The 19,392-nt window shown below is 44.5% G+C and overlaps 1 pseudogene; it reads left to right on the top strand.

Moving 5' to 3' along the window:
* Positions 1-1,622: 1,622 nt before the first annotated feature.
* On the top strand, positions 1,623-17,427 carry LOC125534672 (annotated as a pseudogene).
* Positions 17,428-19,392: the final 1,965 nt, after the last annotated feature.

Raw genomic sequence — 19,392 nt, 5'->3', positions numbered from 1 at the left:
TTGATAATTAAGGAAGATGCTATACCGCTGTACATGATGTAAAAAAGCATATAAAAACATTTAGTGGGCCTGGACATGAATACACGTTGGATACTTGGACTTGGAGTCCTTTACGGATCCAAAGGAAACCAGGCACATTCAAATAAGAAAGTATGCTCACATCCACTATTAAAAGATGAACGCTCGGCTCAACAATAAAAATAAAAGTTGAACACTCAGCTCAAAATAAAAATAAAAGGGAACACTTTCTCACAAAAAAAGAGCGCAACACATGCATGCGTATTAAAGACAAGGAAAGATGAAAGATAAGCTAGCTCAGTTTTAATCATATTTTGGATTATTTTTATTCGTACAAACAGATTCTCATTACACATATGTGCAGAGATTTATATAGAAGTACACTAAATAATTCATGATTTTTTTAGTACATACAGATGGTCATTGCACGTTTGTGTAGTGGTTTATGAAAAAAAAATATACAGACACAAGAGAGGCTAGACAACAGAGAGTTACAGTTTTTCTTATACTAAATTCATTTTTTTATAAAGATATTACGTTACATACCTAAAGTCATAAATTTATGTATATTGGACCGACACATGCAATATTCGTGAAAAAAGATAGAAAGAATAGAAGAGTTTGATTGCCATACACATATAGCATGTACAGGGAGCATCATGCAAAAAATAATAATGCTGCAGCTGTTCGCTATAGTTTTTTCCCTTTAGAGGGAAAACAAATCCTGATACATGTGTTTCAGCACATGTACGTGCACAGCACAAACCTGTTCCGACAAGTTCCAAAAAACAAATTGAGATCAGCCAATGGAGATCCGGACAACAACACCTATGTGACCGTGGAGCAGTCCGATTGGTATGGCAGACAGCCAATGGAGACAAACTGAGTTCCTATAGGAGATGGATTCAGGTAAAGTAATGATCTACCATATGCACACAGTGATATCATTGCTCATGTCATCTCCCAGTTAACAAAAGGGCACACGTATTTACTTTGTACATGATTCATTGCAAATTAGGCGAGTCAAATACATGGGTATTCGTATGTGGTCAACGTTTCAAAATCATGCCAAGTAGTCAAACATATAAATTACATCGACTGAACCTTCCATGACAATATTATCCTATCTATCCAGTAGTACATTACAAGAACAAAAATTTGGAAAAATAGATAACAGCTAGACCAACAATGTAATAATATTTTTTAATAAAAAATAGTATACGGTATATGCTAAAATATGGATGAGTGAAATACCGCGTGCAATACATGCACATATTTTATTGTGATACACGTTCAGGTACATATTGTATGAATGACACTGAATTGTATTCCAGGTGTAACAATAAGGACTGATGGATTCTCGCAAAAAAAATGGTGGAAAGAAACAAAAGCGAGTGGAATAGAATTTATTGAAATTTACAATGATTACACATTGATAATCATTCTGATATTATTTTATCGGTGAAAAAAGGAAGTAGCATGTCATATGAATGAAACGAAATATTGTTGAAGCTGCAACAACAGTGAATATTGGAAGAAAGGAATCATGTGAAGTATGTAACCAGCGCCAGCTGACCGGTCGGCCATGACATGAGAGTCAGTGCATGGCGACAAAGGTGGAGGAGGATCCAGATAACATGGGATTGATAGGGAAGTGGAAGAGGAGGCTTGAATGGGTGATCGCGGCCAATCGAGCACAACTGATGATGTTGGAGATGGTGCATATCACGATCTGCATGATGCAGAGGAGATCACAAAAGGAAGGCTGTATATGTCGCATCTCCGCCATGACCCTGGTCTCTATAGATCAGAATAAAGAGGGCTTTTGGAGATGTTCATCGTGATGAACTATTTTTGTTCATTAAAAGGTGTTTCATTGATGCTAACACAATATGTTTCATATGATTGGATCAAGTGAAAGGGAATTTATAGCGCCAATTTATAATCGTTTCTTTATTAACTGAATAGGAGAGGCAACAACACAAATTTATAATTCAATGTAAAAAATGATTAGACATATAAATAAATCTAGCCGCCCAAATGCGCGGGTGACCATGCTAGTTAATTTTTTAAAATAAAAATAATTACTTCCCACCACCTAATTTAGGTGTACCGTTGTTTGCGCCAATATTTTTTAACCTCCCGCTAAAAGGTCCTAAATTAGCGTCTTTGTTCCCACCAAAAAATAGCTTATATTAACCTTCTCCCTAAATACCCTCCTAACAGAACCACTCCACGGCGTCTTCACGGGAGATTGGATCTGAGCTCTCGTCCGTGGTTCCTCTGTGCTGCCGACGTTATGATGGCGTCAACACGGCGAACCACACCCGAGTTAGCTGCACGGCGTCAGGTTATTCCTCCGGATCTCCTCCCTTCCTGGTCAGGATGTAAATGGACAGCTCGCTGGACATTGTGGGACTTGCCCGCTCTGAGCATCACTTCTTATGTGGGACTATGTCATAGTCCAATTAATTTTTTTGTGGCATATGTGGCGTCCACGTACTACCACATACTACTTGCAAAGAAAATTGACACCGATATACATACAATACAATGCCATTAGTACAGGCCTAACTAGTACCTCCTCCGATCATTCAGTACAGATCAAACATAGTACAGGAAATTGGCAACTCTAAATCTCTAGATTCAACATTTATCTACAGCTTAGATTATCAAAGCTGAACCCGAAGGAGATGATTCTGGCTATTAAGTTGTAATGGAGAGTGACGAATCTGCATCAACGAGGTGTCTGATGTCTGAACCTTTCATCCACCTAGAAGGGAATGGCATGCAATGAGGTGTCTGAAGTCTGAACCTTGCTCCATATCATTCAGTTCTCATGTTGCTGCAACTTGAATGTGCATCAATCCTCACTGCTTACTACTCCGGCGACGTACGGCATCCACCGGTCCCATCTCCCATAGGCCGCATCGCAGCAGCGGGGGAGAGGCAGCTGAGCGCCAAGGGGAGCAGAGCAAAGGTACCGTGAAGTCGTTGCCGAAGGCCTCATCCGCCGTCCCCAGCTACGCCTGCGTCAAAGCCGACGTCGCCGCCGCCGGATCTGAAAACAGTATGGGCAGAACTGCAGAAAGAGTACCCCGCAAGGCTCGGCTCGGTCCCCGGCGCTTCCCGATGGCGGCCTCTTCGAGAAACATGGCAGCAACGACGGCGACATGGAAGGAAGGGGATGGAATTGGGAGGCGGTGCCGGTGGAGGCAGCGGTGACGCGAACGCAGTGCAGGTCGAGTGTTGTGGACTTGTGGGATGCCGCTGGCCTCACGGGCTTTTCTGGGCTGTCCATTTGTGCCATTTATTTTTTCTGGACGTCCACCAACGCCATTTAAACATGGGCGTGTCTAGTGGGCGGCCGGCTGTCCACTAGTGGAACCGAGCGGCCGGCTGAAAAAGGAAACCCCTGTCCCCACGAAACAGAAAAGGAAGAGGCTCATCAAACAGACCGATCGACCGGCCACCAAACAAACCGATCGAGCCCCCACGTAGCCAGCTGTCCCCAGCTGGCACCCACACCCCCGCTCGCCCCCACGCCTCAGCCCCTCCCACGCTACCTTTTTCTTCTTCTCCACGCCAGAAGCAGATCCAACAGAAAATCGCCCCCAACCCTTCTTCCTCCTCCTACACAGCCGCCATGGGAGCCCCAAAGTAGAAGGAGCTGCTTCAAGATCTAAAAGGCAGGGTGGTCAGAGCCATACCAGGCAGTAAGATCAAGCAGGTAAGCCCCCTCTGCACCTCTTCACTTCCCCCTTTCTTCTACTGCATAGGCATATGTAAACCCCCTTCTCCATGGATCCATGAAGAATCTGCTTCAAAAAAGAGGTGAATCTGGCACATCACACCAGCCTACTTGATGTTACTGCTGGATGTGTTAAACATGCCAAAAACTACTTGATGCATGCCAGACAAGTTTCTACCACCTGGATGTGTTAAACAAGCCAACTAAAAACAAGTTCTCTGGCCAATTAAAACATGATTAAAACCAACTCAACAAAGCATTGTAGCCAAAAACTAAACATGCATTCTACCAACTTGTAGTTATTGTTTGCAAAATGAACAAAAAATTGACTGCCCAATAGATATGTGCAACGAAAAATTCATAAATGTGCAACTGAACATGCATCCCAGCCAACTGAACCTATATTCTGGCAACTCGGCATGCATGCTAGCCAAAACTAAAACATGCATTGTACCCCACGTGTTATCTGACCAACTAAAAAACATGTATCCTGGCCAACTAAACATGTATCCTGACCAAGTAAACATGTATATTTCGCAATACATGTTTGTGAGTGAACACTTTGGGAAAACAGTAGTATATGTGCAAATAAAAACATGTTTTCTGGCCAACTAAACATGCATGTTGGCAAAAAAACTGAGAAAATGTATCCTGACCAACTGAGATATCTATTCTAGCCAACTGAATGCATTAACTGTCCAACTGAACATGCATGTTGGCCAAAAACTGGAATAAATGCAACCTGGCTAGCTAAGGCATCTATTCTAGCCAACTAAAAACATTGAATGTCCAACTGGATATGTATGCTGGCCAAGTGCAAAGATGCATCTTGGCAATTGAGACGTCTATTCTAGCGAAAACCAGAAATCTGTAGTGCAACAGGAAAAGCACAAGAACTTTTGTCCATGGCTAATGAAGCCACAAACCATATTAACATATTCACACATATAATCTTGTCCCACGCATATATTATGGTCCCACACCTATTTCAAACCATATTAATATGTTCAAATATACCAGAACTAGAAACATAAACGACGATGAAAAACATATAACTATAATCTGTCCTCCAATTCTTCTTTCTTCTTTCACCTGGATTTTCCTTCTCAAATGTAGCATCCAATTATGTGCAGAAAAATCTAAAAAGAGCTCCTTGCGAAACGGAAACCTACAGATCATTACAACAAAACAAAAAAGGGGAAAGTCAGAAAAACTCTAGCAAAAAGAAGTCATGCTTTTGCCAGTTATTTACTGCAAACTTTGCAACTAACATAACAAATCTGTGCAAACAAAAAATTTCATAACTGTTATAATAAAAGATTATGCTACGGTGATGTTGTTTTTGGAACTAAGATTATCACAAAATGGTGTGCAACTGCCTATTTACTAAGTTTTTAGGTTGTTTGAAACACTCTTTTTCTGTGGTTACCAACTGATGACATCAATTTCTTCTTTTTATATATGTGCAGGGAATGTGTGGCAGCATCCAAGAACAACGAAAAAAATGCTTGATCTCAATGAGTTGCCTCCAGATCTCAATGAGCTTCCTCGTGATATGGATCAGCAGCAACCCAGCATACAACAAGGAAATTGGACAGAAAATGGTCGATCTGTTTACTACACGCAGGCAAGTCGTGATGGTAACCCTACAGGCCATGACAATGTGGCAGGCCAGTCATCAGCCCGTGGTGCACCTGTAGTGGTGTCTTTGCAGTCAAAGAGCCATACTCTTGATGACACAGGAACCGAGGCAAATGTTCCTGGTCCAACCAGGACTGAGCTAGAAGCTGGGGCTGTTGACAGAGCTGTGCAAGTAGAAGAAGGAGAGGATGAGGCTGGTTCTCAACCTATGGAACCCTATGTTGGCATGAGGTTTGACAGCCTTCAAATTGCTAAGGATCACTACAACAACTACGGATGGGTTTCTCTATCAAGATGAACACCTCTAGACGGACAGCCCGCACCAATGAATTGATAAAACAACAGTTTTTCTGCAACAAGTTCAAGAAGCCCAAAGCTGATGATGGAGGAGCTGAGGCTCCTCCTGTCCTGGACCCTATTCCAGATCCAAAATCTGTTAACAGTGATGAGGAGATGGAAGAAGAACCTCCAATATTTGCTGAAGAGGAGCCTGGTACTAGTAAGAAGAAGAAGAAGCGCAAACGCGAGACAATAAAGCAGACTGAATGCAAGGCAAAAATGTTGGTGAAGCTGATAGATGGGAGATGGGAGGTGACGCACTTTGTTCGTGACCACAATCATCCGCTTGTGAACAAACCATCATTGTCCAAATACTTGAGATCCCACCAAGGCATCTCACCTGATGAAAAGGAGTTTTTGCGCATCTTGTATAACTGCAACTTGACTACAGGTGTGGTGTTTTTCTATATCCCTTGAAGAATTAAGTTTCCCTCTAGGCAGTCCAGTGTGCAACTGTTATGGTACTACTGTGCAACTGAAATGGCTTAACTGTGCAACCGGTGTCCAAATTCCCATGCTTTTTGTATATCACTTTTGGTGCTTCTTGTGCACCTAGATTGTCTTTACTATGCAACTACACAATGTCCTGTATGCAAAAACTGCAAAGTGTTTTTAAAAAGGTGCAGCTAGGTGTCCATTTCCTGCGATTATCTTCTATGCCAACACGTGTCCTATTACTGTGCAGCTGGATGTGCCATTTGCGCAACTAAAAAAGGATATACTGTTTGTTTTTGTATTATGCAGGACGAATGATGCATGTAATGGCAGAGTTCTATGGATCTGAGATGATGGTGCCGTTCGGACCAAAGGCAATAACAAATCTTTGTACAAGTTTCCGTAGAGATGACACAAAGGAGGGTGATCTGATTGAGACAATTGCGCACTTCAAGGATATACAAAAAACCGATCCAGACTTCTTCTATAAGGTGAAATATGATGAAGAGGATAGAGTTGTCAACATATTTTGGGTGGACGGCTTAGCTCGAAAAGCTTATGCGGAGGCGTACCACGATTGCATATCGTTTGACACCACCTACATGACCAACTTGTACAATATGCCGTTCGCGCCCTTCATAGGAATAAACCGACATGGCCAATCTTTCATGCTTGGTTGCGCGTTTGTGAGGCAGGAGTTGGCATCGAGCTTTGATTGGGTCTTTGGAGCATTCCTAGAGGCTATGGATGGCAAACCTCCTGACAACTTCATCATCGATCAGGATGGTGCGATGAGGCAGTCAATACAGAGCATCTTTCCAACCACCGTGCACCGCTGTTGTCGATGGCACATCATGAAAAAGGCTCAGGAAAAGGTTGGTTGGCTGCTGTGCCGGAATCCAGGACTCTCTGATGATTTCAACGAGTGTGTTGACTTCAGCTTCACTATAGACGAGTTTGAGCAGAATTGGGCTGGCTTAATGATGAAGTATGAGGCTATGACACACACGCACTTTGAGAAGTTGTACGAATACAGGTCAACTTGGGTGCCGTGCTACTTCAAACACAGGTTCTTCCCCTTCCTCCAGTCTACACAGCGTAGTGAGGGGTTCAACGCCGTCCTGAAAAGATATGTGAACCCACACAACTCAATGCTGAACTTCGTCAAGAAATATGAAAAAATCCAGAACCACATCCTTGCCAAGGAAGGCTGCAATGATTACAGGACAGAACACCTTGAGATCGAGTTGTGGTCCAACTTCCCAATAGAGAAGCAAGCTTACAAAACCTATACTAGAGACCTTTACCGCAAGTTCAGAGAAGAGTTTGAGCTGATTGGACGTTATAATGCATTCCAAGTTGGTGCTGATGTGTTTGAGCTCAGACCAAACCAGGAATTTGTTGCGAAATATGGTTCTCGAAACTACTTGGTGCAGGCAAGGGTGGAGGAGGGTTCCTATTTGTGTGAGTGCTGTAAAATGGACAAGGGCGGCATCCTCTATTGCCACATCCTCAAGGTGTTCACCCATGTTGGCGTTGATGTCATACCGGAAAGGTACCTGCTAAGATGGTGGACACCTACTGCTGTACCTAGTGCGCCAGGGACTGGTTATGAGCAACAGGATAAAATGCCTCCTCAATCAAAGAAGCAGATAAGGGAGAGGAACATGATATACGATTTTGGGAAACTAGCAAAGTTTGCGAGTGGTTCTGATCCAGCACAAGCTATTATATACAAGCATATGCGTGCAGCACGTACCGAGATCGGCCACCTGAACAAGTCCAAGAAAAAGAAAAAACCGACTGCTGCAACGGGGCCATTAGATGATGGCAACCCTCGAGGACCTCCTCCACCTCTAGGCAGCAATCAGGGGGCTCATCATCCAGGTAATTACCTGCCCCAACTCCTGATCTAACTAGGTGTGTAACTTCAGTTGCACACATCATTGTGCCAAGTTGCACACACCATGGTAGCCACTTGGACAGAACTGTTGGGGAACGTTGCAGAAAACAAAAAATTTCCTACGGTTTCACCAAGATCCATCTATGAGTTCATCTAGCAACGAGTGATCGGATTGCATCTACATACCTTTGTAGATCACGCGCGGAAGCGTTCAAAGAACGGGGATGAGGAAGGCGTACTCGACGTGATCCAAATCACCAGAGATCCTAGCGCCGAACGGACGGCACCTCCGCGTTCAACACACGTACGGTCCGCGTAACGTCTCCTCCTTCTTGATCCAGCAAGGGGGGAGGAGAGGTTGAGGAAGATGGCTCCAGCAGCAGCACGACGGCGTGGTGGTGATGGAGCTGCAGTACTCCGGCAGGGCTTCGCCAAGCTCTATGGAGGAGGAGGATGTGATGGAGAGGAAGAGGGAGGCACCAAAGGCATGGGGTGAGAGGCCCTCCTTCCCCCACTATATATAGGGAGCCTAGGGGGGGCGCCGGCCCTAGGAGATGCAATCTCCTAGGGGGGCGGCGGCTAAGGGAGGAGTCCATCCTCCCCAAGGCACCTAGGAGGTGCCTTCCCCTTTTAGGACTCTTGCCTTATCTCTTGGCGCATGGGCCTCTTAGGGCTGGTGCCCTTGGCCCATATAGGCCAAGGCGCACACCCCTACAGCCCATGTGCCCCCCCGGGGCAGGTGGCCCCACCCGGTGGACCCCCGGGACCCTTCCGGTGGTCCCGGTACAATACCGGTGACCCCGAAACTTGTCCCGACGGCCGAAATAGCACTTCCTATATATAATTCTTTACCTCCGGACCATTCCGGAACTCCTCGTGACGTCCGGGATCTCATCCGGGACTCCGAACAACATTCGGGTTACTGCATATACATATCCCTACAACCCTAGCGTCACCGAACCTTAAGTGTGTAGACCCTACGGGTTCGGGAGACATGTAGACATGACCGAGATCGCTCTCCGGTCAATAACCAACAGCGGGATCTGGATACCCATGTTGGCTCCCACATGCTCCTCGATGATCTCATCGGATGAACCATGATGTCGAGGATTCAAGCAACCCCGTATACAATTCCCTTCGTCAATCGGTATGTTACTTGCCCGAGATTCGATCGTCGGTATCCTAATACCTCGTTCAATCTCGTTACCGGCAAGTCACTTTACTCGTACTGTAATGCATGATACCGTGACCAGACACTTGGTCACTTTGAGCTCATTATGATGATGCATTACTGAGTGGGCCCAGTGATACCTCTCCGTCATACGGAGTGACAAATCCCAGTCTTGATCCGTGTCAACCCAACAGACACTTTCGGAGATACCTGTAGTATACCTTTATAGTCACCCAGTTACGTTGTGACGTTTGGTGCACCCAAAGCACTCCTACGGTATCCGGGAGTTACACGATCTCATGGTCTAAGGAAAGGATACTTGACATTGGAAAAACTCTAGCAAACGAACTATACGATCTTATGCTATGTTTAGGATTGGGTCTTGTCCATCACATCATTCTCCTAATGATGTGATCTCGTTATCAATGACATCCAATGTCAATAGTCAGGAAACCATGACTATCTGTTGATCAACGAGCTAGTCAACTAGAGGCTTAGTAGGGACATGTTGGTGTCTATTATTCACACATGTATTACGATTTCCGGATAACACAATTATAGCATGAATAAAGACAATTATCATGAACAAGGAAATATAATAATAATGCTTTTATTATTGCCTCTAGGGCATATTTCCAACAGTCTCCCACTTGCACTAGAGTCAATAATCTAGTTACATTGTGATGAATCGAACACCCATGGAATTCTGGTGTTGATCATGTTTTGCTCTAGGGAGAGGTTTAGTCAACGGATCTGCTACATTCAGGTCCGTATGTACTTTAAAAATATCTATGTCTCCATCTTGAACATTTTCATGAATGGAGTTGAAGCGACGCTTGATGTGCCTGGTCTTCTTGTGAAACCTGGGCTCCTTGGCAAGTGCAATAGCTCCAGTGTTGTCACAGAAGAGTTTGATTGGCCCCGACGCATTGGGTATGACTCCTAGGTCGGTGATGAACTCCTTCACCCAAATTGCTTCATGTGCTACCTCCGAGGCTGCCATGTACTCCGCTTCACATGTAGATCCCGCCACGACGCTCTGCTTGCAACTGCACCAACTTACTGCCCCACCATTCAAAATATACACGTATCCGGTTTGTGACTTTGAGTCATCCAGATCTGTGTCGAAGCTAGCGTCGACGTAACCCTTTACGACGAGCTCTTCGTCACCTCCATATACGAGAAACATTTCCTTGGTCCTTTTCAGGTACTTCAGGATATTCTTGACCGCTGTCCAGTGTTCCTTGCCGGGATTACTTTGGTACCTACCAACCAAACTTACGGCAAGGTTTACATCAGGTCTGGTACACAGCATGGCATACATAATAGAACCTATGGCTGAGGCATAGGGGATGACACTCATCTCTTCTATATCTTCTGCCGTGGTCGGACATTGAGCTGAGCTCAATTTCACACCTTGCAACACAGGCAAGAACCCCTTCTTAGACTGATCCATATTGAACTTCTTCAATATCTTATCAAGGTATGTGCTTTGTGAAAGACCTATGAGGCGTCTTGATCTGTCTCTATAGATCTTGATGCCTAATATATAAGCAGCTTCTCCAAGGTCCTTCATTGAAAAACTCTTATTCAAGTAGGCCTTAGTGCTGTCTAAGAGTTCTATATCATTTCCCATCAAAAGTATGTCATCTACATATAATATGAGAAATGCTACAGAGCTCCCACTCACTTTCTTGTAAGCGCAGGCTTCTCCATAAGTCTGCGTAAACACAAACGCTTTGATCATCTCATCAAAGCGAATGTTCCAACTCCGAGATGCTTGCACCAGCCCATAAATCGAGCGTTGGAGCTTGCACACCTTGTTAGCATTCTTAGGATCGACAAAACCTTCCGGCTGCATCATATACAATTCTTCCTTAAGGAAACCATTAAGGAATGCCGTTTTGACGTCCATTTGCCATATCTCATAATCATAGAATGCGGCAATTGCTAACATGATTCGGACAGACTTTAGCTTCGCTACCGGTGAGAAAGTCTCATCATAGTCAACCCCTTGAACTTGTCGATAACCCTTAGCGACAAGGCGAGCTTTATAGATGGTTACATTACCATCCGCGGCTGTCTTCTTCTTAAAGATCCATTTATTTTCTATGGCTCGCCGCTCAACGGGCAAGTCAGTCAAAGTCCATACTTCGTTTTCATACATGGATCCTATCTCGGATTTCATGGCTTCTAGCCATTTGTTGGAATCCGGGCCCGCCATCGCTTCTTCATAGTTCGAAGGTTCACCGTTGTCTAACAACATGATTTCCAAGACAGGGTTGCCGTACCACTCTGGTGCGGAACGTGTCCTTGTGGACCTACAAAGTTCAGCAGCAACTTGATCTGAAGTTTCATGATCATCATCATTAACTTCCTCTCTAGTCGGTGCAGGCACCTCAGGAACATTTTCTTGAGTTGCGCCATTTTCCGGTTCAAGAGGTAATACTTCATCAAGTTCTACTTTCCTCCCACTTACTTCTTTTGAGAGAAACTCTTTCTCGATAAAGGACCCATTCCTGGCAACAAAGATCTTGCCTTCGGATATGAGGTAGAAGGTATACCCAATAGTTTCTTTAGGGTATCCTATGAAGACGCATTTTTCCGATTTGGGTTCGAGCTTTTCAGGTTGAAGTTTCTTGACATAAGCATCGCATCCCCAAACTTTTAGAAACGACAGCTTAGGTTTCTTCCCAAACCATAATTCATACGGTGTCGTCTCAACGGATTTTGACGAAGCCCTATTTAAAGTGAATGCGGCAGTCTCTAAAGCATACCCCCAAAAAGATAGCGGTAAATCGGTAAGAGACATCATAGATCGCACCATATCTAATACAGTGCGATTACGACGTTCGGACACACCATTACGCTGAGGTGTTCTAGGCGGCGTGAGCTGTGAAACTATTCCACATTTTCTTAAGTGTGTGCCAAACTCATGAGTCAAGTATTCTCCTCCACGATCTGATCGCAGGAACTTGATTTTCCTGTCACGTTGATTCTCAACCTCACTCTGAAATTCCTTGAACTTTTCAAAGGTCTCAGACTTGTGATTCATTAAGTAGACATACCCATATCTACTCAAGTCATCAGTGAGGGTGAGAACATAACGATAGCCACCGCGAGCCTCAACACTCATTGGACCGCACACATCAGTATGTATGATTTCCAATAAGTTGGTTGCTCGCTCCATTGTTCCTAAGAACGGAGTCTTGGTCATTTTACCCATGAGGCATGGTTCGCACGTGTCAAATGATTCGTAATCAAGAGACTCTAAAAGTCCATCAGCATGGAGCTTCTTCATGCGTTTGACACCTATGTGACCAAGGCGGCAGTGCCACAAGTATGTGGGACTATCATTATCAATCTTACATCTTTTGGTACTCACACTATGAACATGTGTAGCATTACGCTCGAGATTCATTAAGAATAAACCATTCACCATCGAAGCATGACCATAAAACATATCTCTCATATAAATAGAACAACCATTATTCTCGGATTTAAATGAGTAGCCATCTCATATTAAACGAGATCCTGATACAATGTTCATGCTCAAACTTGGCACTAAATAACAATTATTGAGGTTCAAAACTAATCCCGTAGGTAAATGTAGAGGTAGCGTGCCGACGGCGATCACATCGACCTTGGAACCATTCCCGACGCGCATCGTCACCTCGTCCTTCGCCAGTCTCCGCTTATTCCGCAGCTCCTGCTTTGAGTTACAAATGTGAGCAACTGCACCGGTATCAAATACCCAGGAGCTACTACGAGTACTGGTAAGGTACACATCAATTACATGTATATCACATATACCTTTCGTTTTGCCGGCCTTCTTGTCCGCTAAGTATTTGGGGCAGTTCCGCTTCCAGTGACCACTTTGCTTGCAATAAAAGCACTCAGTCTCGGGCTTGGGTCCATTCTTTGGCTTCTTCCAGGCAGCTTGCTTGCCGGGCGCAACAACTCCCTTGCCGTCCTTCTTGAAGGTTTTCTTACCCTTGACTTTCTTGAACTTAGTGGTTTTATTCACCATCAACACTTGATGTTCCTTTTTGACTTCTACCTCTGCTGATTTCAGCATTGCAAATACTTCAGGAATGGTCTTTTCCATCCCCTGCATATTGAAGTTCATCACAAAGCTCTTGTAGCTCGGTGGAAGCGACTGAAGGATTCTGTCAATGACCGCGTCATCCGGGAGATTAACTCCCAGCTGAGTCAAGCGGTTATGCAACCCAGACATAGTGAGTATGTGCTCACTGACAGAACTGTTTTCCTCCATCTTACAGCTGAAGAACTTGTCGGAGACTTGATATCTCTCGACCCGGGCATGAGCTTGGAAAACCATTTTCAGCTCTTCGAACATTTCATATGCTCCGTGTTTCTCAAAACGCTTTTGGAGCCCCGGATCTAAGCTGTAAAGCATGCCGCACTGAACGAGGGAGTAGTCATCGGTACGTGCCTGCCAAGCGTTCATAACGTCTTGTTCTGCAGGGAGAACAGGTGCGTCACTCAGCGGTGCTTGTAGGACATAATCTTTCTTGGCAGCTATGAGGATGATCCTCAGGTTCCGGACCCAGTCCGTGTAGTTGCTGCCATCGTCTTTCATCTTGGTTTTCTCTAGGAACGCGCTGAAGTTGAGGACTACGTTGGCCATTTGATCTACAAGACATATTGTAAATATTTTAGACTAAGTTCATGATAATTAAGTTCATCTAATCAAATTATTCAATGAACTCCCACTTAGATAGACATCCCTCCTGTAATCTAAGTATAACATGATCCGAGTTAACTAGGCCATGTCCGATCATCACGTGAGACGGACTAGTCAACATTGGTGAACATCTTAATGTTGATCGTATCTTCTATACGACTCATGCTCGACCTTTCGGTCTTCTGTGTTCCGAGGCCATGTCTGTACATGCTAGGCTCGTCAAGTCAACCTAAGTGTTTGCATGTGTAAATCTGTCTTACACCCGTTGTATGTGAACGTTGGAATCTATCACACCCGATCATCACGTGGTGCTTCGAAACAACGAACTGTCGCAACGGTGCACAGTTAGGGGGAACACTTTCTTGAAATTATTATGAGGGATCATCTTATTTACTACCGTCGTTCTAAGCAAACAAGATGTACAAAACATGATAAACATCACATGCAATCAAATAATAAAAAGTGACATGATATGGCCAATATCACATAGCTCCTTTGATCTCCATCTTGGGGCTCCATGATCATCTTGTCACCGGCATGACACCATGATCTCCATCATCATGATCTCCATTATCATGTCTCCATGAAGTTGCTCGCCAACTATTACTTCTACTACTATGGCTAACGCGTTTAGCAATAAAGTAAAGTAATTTACATGGCGTTTCTCAATGACACGCAGGTCATACAAAAAATAAAGACAACTCCTATGGCTCCTGCCGGTTGTCATACTCATCGACATGCAAGTCGTGATTCCTATTACAATAGCATGAACATCTCATACATCACATATATATCATTCATCATTCATCACAACTTTGGCCATATCACATCACAGAACACTTGCTGCAAAAACAAGTTAGACGTCCTCTAATTGTTGTTGCAAGTTTTACGTGGCTACAAAAGGGTTCTAGCAAGAACGTTTTCTTACCTATGTGAAAGCCACAACGTGATTTGTCAACTTCTATTTACCCTTCATAAGGACCCTTTTCATCGAATCCGCTCCAACTAAAGTGGGAGAGACAGACACCCGCCAGCCACCTTATGCAACTTGTGCATGTTAGTCGGTGGAACCGGTCTCACGTAAGCGTACGTGTAAGGTTGGTCCGGGCTGCTTCATCCCACAATACCGTTGAAGCAAGATAAGACTAGTAGCGGCAAGAAAGTTGACAACATCAACGCCCACAACAAATTTGTGTTCTACTCGTGCAAGAGAACTACGCATAGACCTAGCTCATGATGCCACTGTTGGGGAACGTTGCAGAAAACAAAAAAATTCCTACGGTTTCACCAAGATCCATCTATGAGTTCATCTAGAAACGAGTGATCGGATTGCATCTACATACCTTTGTAGATCACGCGCGGAAGCGTTCAAAGAACGGGGATGAGGAAGGCGTACTCGACGTGATCCAAATCACCGGAGATCCTAGCGCCGAACGGACGGCACCTCCGCGTTCAACACACGTACGGTCAGCGTAACGTCTCCTCCTTCTTGATCCAGCAAGGGGGGGAGGAGAGGTTGAGGAATATGGCTCCAGCAGCAGCACGACGGCGTGGTGGTGATGGAGCTGTAGTACTCCGGTAGGGCTTCGCCAAGCTCTATGGAGGAGGAGGATGTGTTGGAGAGGGAGAGGGAGGCACCAAAGGCGTGGGTTGAGAGGCCCTCCTTCCCCCACTATATATAGGGAGCGTAGGGGGGGCGGCGGCTAAGGGATGAGTCCATCCTCCCCAAGGCACCTAGGAGGTGCCTTCCCCTTTTAGGACTCTTTCTTTCCTTATCTCTTGGCGCATGGGCCTCTTGGGGCTGGTGCCCTTGGCCCATATAGGCCAAGGCGCACACCCCTACAGCCCATGTGCCCCCCCGGGGCAGGTGGCCCCACCCGGTGGACCCCCGGGACCCTTCCGGTGGTCCCGGTACAATATCGGTGACCCCGAAACTTGTCCCGACGGCCGAAATAGCACTTCCTATATATAATTCTTTACCTCCGGACCATTCCGGAACTCCTCGTGACATCCGGGATCTCATCCGGGACTCCGAGCAACATTCGGGTTACTGCATATACATATCCCTACAACCCTAGCGTCACCGAACCTTAAGTGTGTAGACCCTACGGGTTCGGGAGACATGTAGACATGACCGAGATCGCTCTCTGGTCAATAACCAACAGCGGGATCTGGATACCCATGTTGGCTCCCACATGCTCCTCGATGATCTCATCGGATGAACCATGATGTCGAGGACTCAAGCAACCCCGTATACAATTCCCTTCGTTAATCGGTATGTTACTTGCCCGAGATTCGATCGTCGGTATCCCAATACCTCGGTCAATCTCGTTACCGGCAAGTCACTTTACTCGTACCGTAATGCATGATCCCGTGACCAGACACTTGGTCACTTTGAGCTCATTATGATGATGCATTACCGAGTGGGCCCAGTGATACCTCTCCGTCATACGGAGTGACAAATCCCAGTCTTGATCCGTGTCAACCCAACAGACACTTTCGGAGATACCCGTAGTATACCTTTATAGTCCCCCAGTTACGTTGTGACGTTTGGTGCACCCAAAGCACTCCTACGGTATCCGGGAGTTACACGATCTCATGGTCTAAGGAAAGGATACTTGACATTGGAAAAACTCTAGCAAACGAACTATACGATCTTATGCTATGTTTAGGATTGGGTCTTGTCCATCACATCATTCTCCTAATGATGTGATCTCGTTATCAATGACATCCAATGTCCATAGTCAGGAAACCATGACTATCTGTTGATCAACGAGCTAGTCAACTAGAGGCTTACTAGGGACATGTTGGTGTCTATTATTCACACATGTATTATGATTTCCGGATAACACAATTATAGCATGAATAAAGACAATTATCATGAACAAGGAAATATAATAATAATGCTTTTATTATTGCCTCTAGGGCATATTTCCAACAAGAACATACTGCCTAGTTGCGCACGCTGTGTTAGTTCAAGCATCAAGATAACACAGCTAACTTATTTTTCCAGTTCTGGATATAGGTGATGTCAACCCTCAAGGACCTCCTCCCCCTCCTGGCTATACACGGCATCTTCCGCCACCTCCTCCCCCGCGTGCTCCTCCCAATGGCCCTACAGGCAGCACTCAGGGGGCTCGTCGTCAATGGCCCTACAAAATGTACTGTGTGGTTGCACAGAACATCAGTGCTGGTTGCACAATAACAAAAATACTAACTTTTTATATGATTATTACACAAGTGATCGTGACGGTCCTACTGCCCCGTTGGAGGCTGCATCCCTTACACAAGCTTCTGATGATTTTGTGCCTAGCGATCCTCCAAGGTCTACTACAAAGGGTAGGGAAAAGAGTCGACGGTACAAATCGGCGCTGGAGCTACACCCAAAGAAGAAAAACAAATGCAGCCAGTGCCAATCTACAGAGCACACTGCTGGTGTGTGTCCATAGAGGCTCCTGTGATTCTGTTTCCTCATTTGTAACTTTGGAACAAAAAAGGAAAATAATGACGTCTTTTTAGCAATGTTGAGACCAAGTGGACACATTCAGCATCTATGATTCCTCTTTATCTAATTTATGCTGCTTGAATTAGTTCATGCACTGTGTAAAAAAAAGTTGCTATTTGTGCCTTTGTTGGCAACTGGTTAAATATTTAGTTGTTGAACAATTGTATATCCAGTGCTCCTAATGTATCAACAAAAGTGATGATATTGAGTTGCAAACGCAATTACTAGTAGTGTGCAACTACAAAATTTGCTTAATAAAATTGTACAAACCAGCAACTTCCTCCATGGAGCAGAAAAAAAGAAAAAATAGTACTGACCTACTCCTTGTCGTATCTCAGCAACTTCCTCCATGGGGCGGTGTTGTGCACGCTGGTGACCCAATCATATGCCAGCTTCTTCCTGATGTTGAGTACTTCCTTGGGGTCGTAGTTGGGCAGTTGGCTACCATTCCACTCGGTGGCATTAAGCAGTGCGAACAACCCACACTCATTACTGCAAAATGGGCAAAAAAGAAATTTGTCACATAAAATTAAAACCAAATAAAGGTAATGCACTCTGTGGAACTGCTTATGTCCTACTGTGCAACTGCTTCTGTTCTACTGTGCAACTGCTTATGTCCTACTGTGCAACTGCTTGTGTTCTATTGCAACTCATTATGTGCCACTGTGCAACTGCTTACGTGCCAGTGTGCAACTACTTATGCGCCACTCTGCAACTAGCTAGATAATCCATTAGAAACTCATAAAAATGATAAAACAGATTGAAGACTAGTACTGTGTCTTAAAAATACTAAAGATTGCACATGTAGAAAAATTTAAAAACTACAAAATGATGGTATATGATTGAGAAGGAATGAAATGCTTATTGTCTTACTTGCCGAGCTGCTTCGGTACGTCAATGTCAATAATCTGGAGGTGCTCGATGTTGAACTTTGGGTAATGCTTCCTCCATAGCTGGCGTACTGCCCCCGCGATGGTAGAGGCAGTGTTCATCAGCTCAATGTTGTCCAGTGTCCTGCTTGAATCAAGAACTTCGAAGCGTCCGTCCCTCAAGTTGACACTGAAGACCCAATAATGCCTCCCTCCGTCTTTATCGGTTACATCTGCGCACTCGAGCACTGGCAGCATGACCTGCAAGCGTGAACGATTTCAGACACAAATACAAGCTGTAGCTAAGAAAAACTGTAAAAGACTTAGTCAAGTTAAAAACAGGTTGCAACAAGTATCTGCCAACTAACAGATGTGTCATGTGCAACTGGACATGCTGTGGGTGCCAACTAAAAAAAGATTGATCATGTGGGCACAACACTCACCAAGTCTTTCTTGTGGAGACGGTTCTTGTAATCAAACTTCTTGTTTATCTCATTCACATTGTGGATCCCTTGCTGTAATTTTATCTGCAGAGATTATAAAACATGGCTCAAAACTCCTTAGTAGGTGAAAGGCCTCCCTTAAATGGTCAACGAAAAAAGTGCTATAGAAGAAAGATGAGGGTAAAAAGAAGGTTTTGGAAAAACTTACAGAAAACCTCAGTGGCATAACAACCTTCTTTGACCCTTCTGGTAAGTTATCCATGATGTGTAAGATTCCAGTCTCAATAACAATTTTTGACAACCATTGAACCGGCTTCATCGAATCAACTAACTCCTTTAAAGAAATGTAGAAAGCACCATACCTGGTTATCTCAGGGCTGATTATTTTTTGAAAGCAATAAAAAGACAAGTTAGCTCGAAGGGTCACAGCAGCAAAAAAAATGTGCATGAAATTGAAAACAGAACAGTGTGCAACTAAAAGCCCTATTCTGTGCAACATGCTATGCTTTCTGTGCAACTAAGTGGCTGGTCCTATGCAACTGAAGAAGATATGTATGTAGGTTGTGGGGAGTTAGTTTACCTGGTAGCTCCATCATCTGCTCCTTTGTG

The sequence above is a fragment of the Triticum urartu genome, chromosome 2, assembly GCF_003073215.2.
Source record: "Triticum urartu cultivar G1812 chromosome 2, Tu2.1, whole genome shotgun sequence".
NCBI lineage: Eukaryota > Viridiplantae > Streptophyta > Magnoliopsida > Poales > Poaceae > Triticum > Triticum urartu.
The sequence above is the reverse complement of the archived record's forward strand: the minus strand, read 5'-3'. Positions and strand labels throughout refer to the sequence as shown.